Source organism: Equus quagga, chromosome 6 (genome assembly GCF_021613505.1).
Source record: "Equus quagga isolate Etosha38 chromosome 6, UCLA_HA_Equagga_1.0, whole genome shotgun sequence".
In the NCBI taxonomy this organism is placed as follows: Eukaryota; Metazoa; Chordata; class Mammalia; order Perissodactyla; family Equidae; genus Equus; species Equus quagga.
The window spans coordinates 64,345,476-64,355,457 of record NC_060272.1 but is presented as its reverse complement, the minus strand read 5'-3'; positions in this window follow the sequence as shown (position 1 = coordinate 64,355,457).

The window sequence follows — 9,982 nt, the reverse complement described above, 5'->3', positions numbered from 1 at the left end:
GGGTATGACCTTTGGTTTGTAGTGTATCCTGTCATATACAGCACAGTTCTTGTCACTTGGAAATGGAAGATAGGAAGGAAGGAATGGAGGAAGGCAGAAGGGAGGAGCAGGGAGGAAGGAAATTGTACATAGCCTGTTTCAACAGCAATGCTGTTCCTAATACTTTATTTAATGGGCATTCATAATTAATGTTTTCTGTTTTCTTAGGAAAATTGACAGCTTCAATTTTTTAAAAATGTGTGCAGTTAGCTAATATACTATAAACAGGAATCATAAAAATACAACAATCTATTCAATTGCATAACTAGGTCAAAACAATTTTTCCTTCTCTTTCTTCCCAACCACCAACTTTTTCTTTACTAAATGACTAGTTCAAAACCACTCGTCAGAAGCAGAAAAAAAAATCAAGTGACTGAAAATGCATCAATGATCTGACACTCTCAGCGAAAGCTCCTGAGAGCCTAATCACGTCCCCGGGCAGACCCGGTCCTGGGGAAGCCTGCTCGCTAACAGCCTCCAGCCACAGAGGAGGGCAGGATGGGCCCTGGGGAAATTCCCAAGATTCTGAGCTTAGGAAACAATGAAGTACTCATCCTGGCCGCCAGCTCTGGAGTCCTTGGGTTTGTGCTGAATGTTGCTTATTCCTATTCTTGCACATTTCGGGGGGTGTGGCAGTCAGGTTTCTCTCTCTATTTCCGGCACAGTGCATTGTGTTCACGTTACATCCCTTCACCACTCCTTCTGTTGGTGGATCTGTTCCTCCAGCACCTGACTGCACTGGTTCACACATAGGTCTGAACTATTACATCTCCATTTGGGAGATGTAATTTAAAGTAAACACCACATCCAAGGTGGTGAGTGTTGCGAGCTGTTATTAAAAATATCTGTCCATGGGAGAGCTGTGTGGAGTCCTTCTTCATTAGCTGCCGGTCTGATCAAATAGATCTGCGGTGCCTGTGATAGCACGACTAGAGACCACTTCATAGGCTTTACCATGTTCTCCAAGGAAGCTGATTGCCGGAGAACTAGAGCAGTTGTGGACAGAAAATTTCCAGTTCAGAGTCAGATGCAGACTTGACTTTATGTAAAAGAGGTTCTTACAGATTCCTTCAGATGTGACAGAGCACCCAACTTCAAAACATGAAAAAATTAGGGGCCAGCCCGGTGGCACAGTGGTTAAGTTCGCACGTCCTGCTTCGGCGGCCTGGGGTTCCCCGGCCCGGATCCCGGGTACGGGCCTATGCACCACCTGTCATGCCATCCTGTGGCAGGCATCCCACATAAAATAAAGGAAGATAGGCACAGATGTTAGCTCAGGGCCAATCTTCTTCAGCAAAAAGAGGAGGAATGGCAGCAGATGTTAGCTCAGGGCTAATCTTCCTCAAAAAAAAAACTTAAAAAAGAACATGAAAAAATTAAGAGTGAAAATAACAATGACATTTATTGAGCACTCATTATTTGCCAGGCACTATATTGTGAGTTTCCCATTAGGTAGGTACTATTCTCACTTCTGGTTAACAGATGAGGAAACAGAGGTTTAGAGATTACGGCACTCGTCCAGCTAGGAAGAGGTGGCAATGGGTCTCCAATCCCGGCCTGTTTTACGCTGCTGTATACTATTACTATTCCATGGCTTTAAACTCCAAGCATAGGTAGAGTTAAAACAAAAAATAGAATGATTTAATCCAAAAATGAACCAAAGAAACAAAACCATAAAACAGCAAAGGTCAAAGTAATCTTATCCAGGCCCCTGGGAGTGAGCAAGCGGGGCTCCTCCCAGGTCAAAGATGAATGGTGTGGAGAGACTTGCTTTGCCTGCCCCAGTCTGGTGTCCATCCAGACCCATGAGGGAGAAGACCCATTGGCAACAGCTGGCACACGCTCAGGAAGAAAAATCAAGCGCCCTGTGTCAAACACTCAGAATTCTATACCACCATTTTGCCTTTGTGGCTACAATTATCCTAGTAAAATCAGAATTTTATTCCCAAATTCTTCTCGTTTAACTCTTGCCTCTAGAAAATCACTTATGGAGAAACTGAAGGTTTCTAATATGTAAAGGAACTACCAGCCACCCCCACTGGACAGCTGTTGATCCGGCTCTTCAGTACTGTCCATTCCTGTTCCTAATCCCTATTCTTCTCCTTAGCCTAGATTCCTACTAAAAGGTTAACAAATCCCTTCCATTTCTAATTCATAACCCTCCACCAAAATGTATGGGTCATTTGTCAAATAGCAGCTCTTTTCAAGGATCATCAACTGAGCAACTTTTTGTTCTTATTGAAACTAGATTTACAAGAGTATCTGTCTTTGGAAAGAAGGTGTGTTCCTGTTTTAAGTCAGAATATTGTAGATCCATTCATATATTAAATGTGTTTTCAGGAGCATGCCATTTAAATTACTAGCCATCATTTATCTATTGTGGAAATTTGGATTTTTCAAATAAAGAGATATGAGAAAGTCACACCTGTGCTAGTATATATTATTGTGTTGTAATATTTATATAATATATACTAACTTATAAGTATTAAAATAATAATAATTTATATATATAATAATATTGCTGTGTTGTAAATATTGCTGAAAAGACAACGTAGGCTGCTCCTTGGAGGAAAAAAATCCAGCTACCTGTTTTCTATTCCCTCGTTTGTAATAATATTCACTTCCATTTCAAACTCAAGTTGCCCCAGTTTCTCAGTAAGATATCCATTGATACCCTCCGAGGTCATCAATGATTCCAGTGGTGAGGATTACAACAGGGTGGAACTCTCTGCAACAGGTCAAAGTGGCGAACCACGTCTGTATGTGTGAATAGGGTTAATACAGATGTTAGCTGTATCCTTTCTTATGGCTTTCTTGATCTTTTAATGTCTTAACTTATTTTTTAACTGCAAATTATGGGCCCCAAACCATACTTCCTGAACGATAATCTCTGAGAGTTAGGCCCAAGCATCTGTATTTTTAATAAGCAATACAATAGAAGGAACATTGTGTGATCATTTTAATGCCTGAAATGTTACTGGCAATCTTTTAATGCATAAATTATCTCTTGAATTGCCTCCAAGACACTGTAGAATGCCATAAAAGAAACACAATCCTTGCAATATAAACAAATAGATTTCTAATCTGTGTTTACTTAAGCAATGCAGACAAATGGATGTTGCCCTTTGTAGCATTTCTCCATATGGAGGTAATTCACAGCACAGTTTCCAAACTAGTTTGCTGGGAAAATTCCTTTGGCTTCTGTTTTTAAGGACTTTCTGTGCCCCACCTTTGACCCCTGCTATTCTTTCTGCAGGACACCTTGAGGAACAGCAACGGGGAAACTCCTTCTAGACATGGTGTGCAATTATTTGTATTCATTCTTGTCCTAAATGTTGTTTTTTCTTCTCAAAGACCTTTAGGAACCATCAGATAAGGAGGATTTAGGATTTAGATTTCAAAGGATATCAAATTTATACCCTCTCTGTATGTCTATTTCTGTAATCAATGTGTCATATCGTTTTCCAAAGAATCTCACTGAAAACTCTACACGAGTTGGTCTTCCAAGACATCACAACAAGCAAAGCCATGTTCCAATAGGAAGCACAATGTAGGTGTGTGGCTGGGGTTCCTCAGATACAATCTAGCTGTTAAATTCACTCTGTTGAGTAGCGAATATCTGTTGAATACTAACAATGAGACAAAGGCTGTGCTAAGTGAGGAAGACAGACACGAACCTTGTCCCTGAAATGATGACAGTCAAGTGACAGACATCAGACAATTAATTAATTGCGACTTTGGTCACAGGAGGGCCTACCATGAGGCTCATCTCAACTGAGGTGGGAAGAGTCAGCAATGGTTTACTTTATTTGTGGCCTCAGTTATGCGTAGAGTTTAGTTAGGAGGAGAGAGATGGAAAATGATGTTCCAGGCAGGGAGAACAGAAGAGCAAATGCTACAAGGCACTTAGTGTCTTAGCCAATTGAAGGAACAGACAGGGGGACAGTATAGCCAAGCACAACAGGTAAGGAGAAGAGTAACAAAGGAGAGGGTGATAAGATGCATACAGACAGGGTAAAACAAGAGAAGTGAGAAGTCACTGAAGCAGGGGAATGATTATATCTGTGACTTACACATTGATTATTTCACCAGTGTGGAAACTGGGTTTAGAGGAGAGTAAGTGGACATATAGGAAGATGAGTCAGGAGTACGCAGATAAGAAGGGATATATTGTCTGCAATGTAATTTTTCTTTTGATCTAGTTTTTTTTTGTTAGTCAAGTATAGTTGACATGCAATAGCATGTTAGTTTCAGGTGTACAACAGTGATTCGACATTTTGTACTTTACAAAATGATCACCATAAGTCTAGTAAGCATCTGTTACCATGCAAAGTGATTACAATATTGTTGGCTATATTTCCTATGCTGTGTACTATATCCTCATGATTTATTGGATTTATAACTGGAAGGTTGTACTCCTTAACCCCTTCACCTCTTTTGCCCAATGCCCCTCCCTTCTAGCAACTACAGGTTCTCTGTATCTACAAGTCTATTTCTGTTTAATGTGTTCATTTGTTTTGTTTTTTAGATTCCACATATAAGCAAAATCATATGGTTTGTCTTTCTCCATCTAACTTATGTCACTTAGCATAATATCCTCTAGGTCCATCTATGTTGTTGCAAATGGCAAGGTTTCATTCTTTTTAATGGCTGAGTAATATTCCATTGTGTGTGTGTGTGTGTGTGTGTGTGTGTGTATGTATGCCACATCTTCTTTATCCATTCATCTATCAATGTATTTTTAAAATGTGATATATAAATACACACATATATGTGTATGTATATACATGTGTGTGTATACTATATAATATGTGATATTATAATATATAACTATAAGCAAAACTATGTAAATTCTTTTTACTCTCCATCCTAGAGGTGGTTACTTAACATTTGATCTACCCTCATCAGACATCCATTCACCAGAAGCAGCTACAACAAATGTCTTCAAATATCACTATTAAACCTTCATGAGAGAATTTGCTCATTGGCATAGGAATGCCAGAAAGAATATTCCATTGGTGAAAAGAATGACATTCAAAACTTATGAATTGACTATGGACAATTATACAACCATTTGTACCTGGGCATGAATAGCGTTCTGAGAATCTGGGGGGCCCCGCAGCCTCCCTCACTGCTGGGAGTGGTAACCTAGGCCTTGGTAACCAGACGCTTAGTTCTGTGTCTCATTAGTTAACAGAGAATTCTGATTCAAAAGGAGGTGAGCTGAATCCTGTGGCTAGAATATTACCACATCTGCTCAAGCGAACCTTTCATGCTGGGTACACTTCAAAGTGCCTAGAGTACAAATAAGTGGAACAGATTGTATAACAGTTTCTGTGCTTACTTGCAAACAAATGTTTGTATTTGTGGCAGAATCTGGTTTGAGATTCGCTTTAATTTTAACATCCCATCTGGTGGCAAACTTGTGGCGGAAGATACTTAGAGCTCTCACTAATCCCCAAACATCCTAAACTAGCGATATTTGCAGCAAGAAGGTGTACGTTGGATTGGCTAAATTGGCTCAGGTCAGTTAACAATAACTGGATTAAGAGAGTATTGTGGAGATGGAGAAAAGTGGATCTACCTTATGGTAGTCTACGTATGGGGTAGATGACGTGGATGAGGGAGAGGAAAGTATGACGCATGACTAGGGTTTCTGGCATGAGCATTGGTTCATGGAAGTATGATATATAGAGACAAGGAACACTGGTGACAGAGCTGGTTTAGGAAGAAGATTATAAATTCAGTTTGGACAGCTGGGTTTGATATATTGTCGAGTTTGCTAAATAGAGATGTTGCATATGCAGTTGGTTATAAGAGATCTAGGGTTGAAGACGTACCCATGGGAGCCTTTGATGAATAGATGTAGTTGAAGGTACAAGAGTATGTGAGATTGCCCGGCAGATAATGGCTTAGAAGGAAAAAAGGGCCCTGAAGAACTCCAACATTTAAAGTTTGAGTACCGGAGCACATAAATCAATAATGATTTTGGTACTGTTACTCTAGCAAATATGTAGCATTTTACATAATTTTATGACCGATAGCAAAATTTCTTTTCAGGTAAGTCTTGCCTTTCCTTGGACTAATACTTTGATAAGCCAACTGAAGCAGAGACCACTTCGACGGCACACTTAAGCAATGAAACAGAACACAGAACCACAACACAGGAGAGAAAAAGAATTTATTTTCCTTTTTAAAGAAAGAGGACAGAGGAGGCAGTTCGCTGAAGAGACCAGGCTGGTGTCGTTACTGGAACTTCAAAGTGGGAGGGCAGCTAAAGGAAGGTGGTCTTCTGATGCATTTAAAGTTGTTTGTGACGCTCCATTGCAAATGCCTCCTCCAGCTTCCTCTGCCCAATCTTCACTAAAACCTAGAAAACTCATAAATGTTTACTATGAGTCATTATTATTAATTTTTTTTTTTTAGAAACCAGTGAGTTTCATGTAAGAGTCAAAGGAATAAGGGAAAAAGGCTGCATGTGGATAGATACGAGGTAGCCTCTGAAAACATCCCCCCAGGAATTTGCAGAAATTTGGGGGCTGGCTTTGAACTCTAATAGGCTGTGGAATTGAAGGGGTTTATTTTCTATAGATTTTGAGGGAAAGGCATATCTGTCATCTCATATCTGGGTGATACATTTTTAAATGATCTCTTTATATTATTTTAAAATTATTTTTGAATAGGTAATACAGTCATAAGTTTAACAGTGCAAAGAGCACTTACAGTAAGCCTCCCCCCCACCCTGTCTCTGATCCAGAAGCAACCATTACCATCTGTTTCTTATTTACCATTCCAGAGACATTCTATTTGTATAAAGCAAATACTTGTATATTCTTTAAAAATGTTCTCAGAAATTTTAGCACACTATGTAAACTCTTCTGCATCTTGCCTTCTTACTACATCCTGGAGATCTTCTATATCAGTACAGAAATGCTGCTTTTTAAATGACCACATAGTTTTCTACATATGGATACACCATAATTTATTTAAGGAGTTCCCTACTGATGGTAATTTCAGTTGTTTCCAGACTTTTGCTATTACTACAAATGCCTCTATAAAAACCTTGTCCCTTTATCATCTTGCACGTGTGCAAATTGAAATGATTCTTCTTTCAGGAGTTTGAAGCTCCCTTCTCATCAGGACAAACGGCAGAACACAGAGGGGGCAGGTACCAAAGAGCACACAGAGAGAGGTTCAGAGCACTCAGCTCAGAATCTCAGAGAGCTGCAGCAGCAAAGTCACAGCCAGCACGTGTCAGGGTAATTGGTAGTGAGCAAAACAATGCAGGGAAATAAACTAACAAAGACTTAGGACTAGAGATCTGTGTTTTGGAAGAAGACATTCTAAAGCTTATCCGACCTTACAGGACAAAGCAATGTGGATCACACGAAAGACAAACCAAACTAGCAAGAATCATCCCCTGAGCTTCCACGGACAAGGGTGATCACCAGTTCTTCAGGGGAAACTGAAGACAGGGATCAGAAACTGTATTCTCTGTCTCATTTTTATTATCAAGTTTTCATATAGCATTTGTAACAAATTGTTTTGGACACCTTACAAAATCTGGAGTTCTTTCACTCCTCTTGATAGTGTTACAGTCATATACTTGGAATGTGTGGACTCTCCTTTATTATTAATGAAAACTCCAGGACTCAGACTGAAAGAAACCAAAAAAATAATGATGATAACGAGCATTACCATGTATTGAGTGCTTACTACATGCTGAAAACTACAAAGAGCTCCCCATGGATTATCTTGTGTGATCCTCTTAAAACTCTATTAGGAAGGTAAGATTATTGTTCAGATTCTACAACGAGGAAGCTAAGGGTAGGACACTCACCCAAGTTCACACAACTAAGACGTGACGGAATCAGGATTCAAACTTGGGCACTCCCAGTCAGAATGTCTCTCTCTCTCTTTTTTTTTTTTATGAAGATTAGCCCTGAACTAACATCTGCTGCCAATTCTCCTCTTTTTTTTTTTTTTTTTTTTGCTGAGGAAGACTGGCCCTGAGCTAACATCCATGCCCATCTTCCTCTAATTTATATGTGGGATGCCTGCCACAGCATGGTTTGCCAAGTGGTACCATGTCCACACCCGGGATCTGAACCACAAACCCTGGGTCACCGAAGCAGAATGTGTGACTGGTAACTGCTGCGCCACCAGTCTGGCCCCAAGTCGGAATCTCTTAATCACTAATGTATGCATAAAATTTTAGCCAAACAGCAGGATCTAAGTTTACTGCTAATAACTAGCCCTAAACTGTCCATCTCTTTATGTTAGCTTTTCCTTAATCTCATGGCTTCCTTAAAGACTTAGTGCTTTTCAGTCAAGTGGCTTGGAAACTAACCACTTAACTTGCCTCAAGCAAATAATAATTCTTTCCAGATAAGTGGTGCAGAAAAACAGACAGGCCTTATAAAAAGTCTCTCCTAATGAAGCTTATTTCTGTGTGCACTACAAGTTCAACATTCATTTTTGAAAAAATTATTATTTTTGGTATAATGATCTAATACATGCTTATAGACTCGTAACAAAGAATACTTGTTTTAAAGAATTTAAGTGAGTAGAAAAAGGTAAAGGCCATAATGAAAGGTAAAAAATGTCAATGGTAGATCTTGTCACACTGTAAGATGCATAATGTGATTGGTACACAATTTTTAAATGAATCAATATAGTTAAAAGAATAATACCAGGATATCAGAAACCATAAGGCATTCTAGGTGAGCCAAACTAAATAGCCTGGGCAATCATACATAGAAGATACAGCATAATCTTCAGAATAGGACAAGCAACAGTTCCTCCGCATATTCCAGAGATACGGCAATTGTGAAAGTTGTTAAGAAAAACTAGAAGAGGAAGAATTTTCAGATCCAATTGCTGGTGCAAGTAATTCAGCTTCAGTGTGGCCACAGATGGCTGCATAGCACGACATACTCTCTCTGCTCTTGTTTGTATTAAAAACATTCTCATTTTTCATTACTGCCAAGCATTTATTTCAGATATGCATATTTATGTTAACTGCCACTTGAGCACACAAAACTAGGGTAGGCACTAAAAATACAGAACTAAAGAAGACCTGGGTCATGAGAAGATCATCCTCCTTCTACAATAGGTGAATTCCTCCAGGGAAAAATCAATTATTTTCTCATTGACCCCCATTGGTATGTGTTAGTGCGGTGACCCAGTTCCTGGCATCCTCTTGCCTTGTTCTAGGGAATTAGTTCCATTCTGTTCCCTCAGAAATTGCTCTTGAGGTGACAGGCAATTTCTTCTAGGTCCTGTGTGCTTGCTGGAACCTGGTGTAATGATCTAGTGGTCTCATTTCCATGCAGGCTGTCTTGAGATAGGCAATCTACTATATGAGAGAGAGCCTGGATCAAACAGGGGTGCATGAACACTGGATGTTCTGACAAACTCACTCCAGTCACCAAGGACTGCAAAAACAGTTTTTATAAAGACCATTTTACCGTTAACAAAAATGCATAATGAATTCCATCTCTCTCCTTCCCTTTACTGCTAAGTTTCTTTCTATTCACAAGTTAACGAGATATAAATGATACACAAAATAACTGCACATATTTAAAGTACACAATTAGATGAATTTAGACATATGCATACACCTATGATACCTTCAGCACAATCAAGGTAATAAACATATCCGTCATCTTAAAAAGTTTCCTTGCATCCCTTTTTGTGTGTGTGCTAAGAACACAACATAAGATCTACCATATTAACGAGTTTTTAAGTGCACAATACCGTATTGTTAACTACAGCCACCATGTTGTACAGCAGATCTCCAGAAGATACTCGTCTTGTATGATTGTAACTTTAGATCCGTTGAACAGTAACTCCCCACTGTCTCCTCCCTCCTACAGCAAAATTTCTCGGAAAGATTGCTCTGTAATTGTCTCTTCTTCTGTATCTCTTATTCACTCTTCTA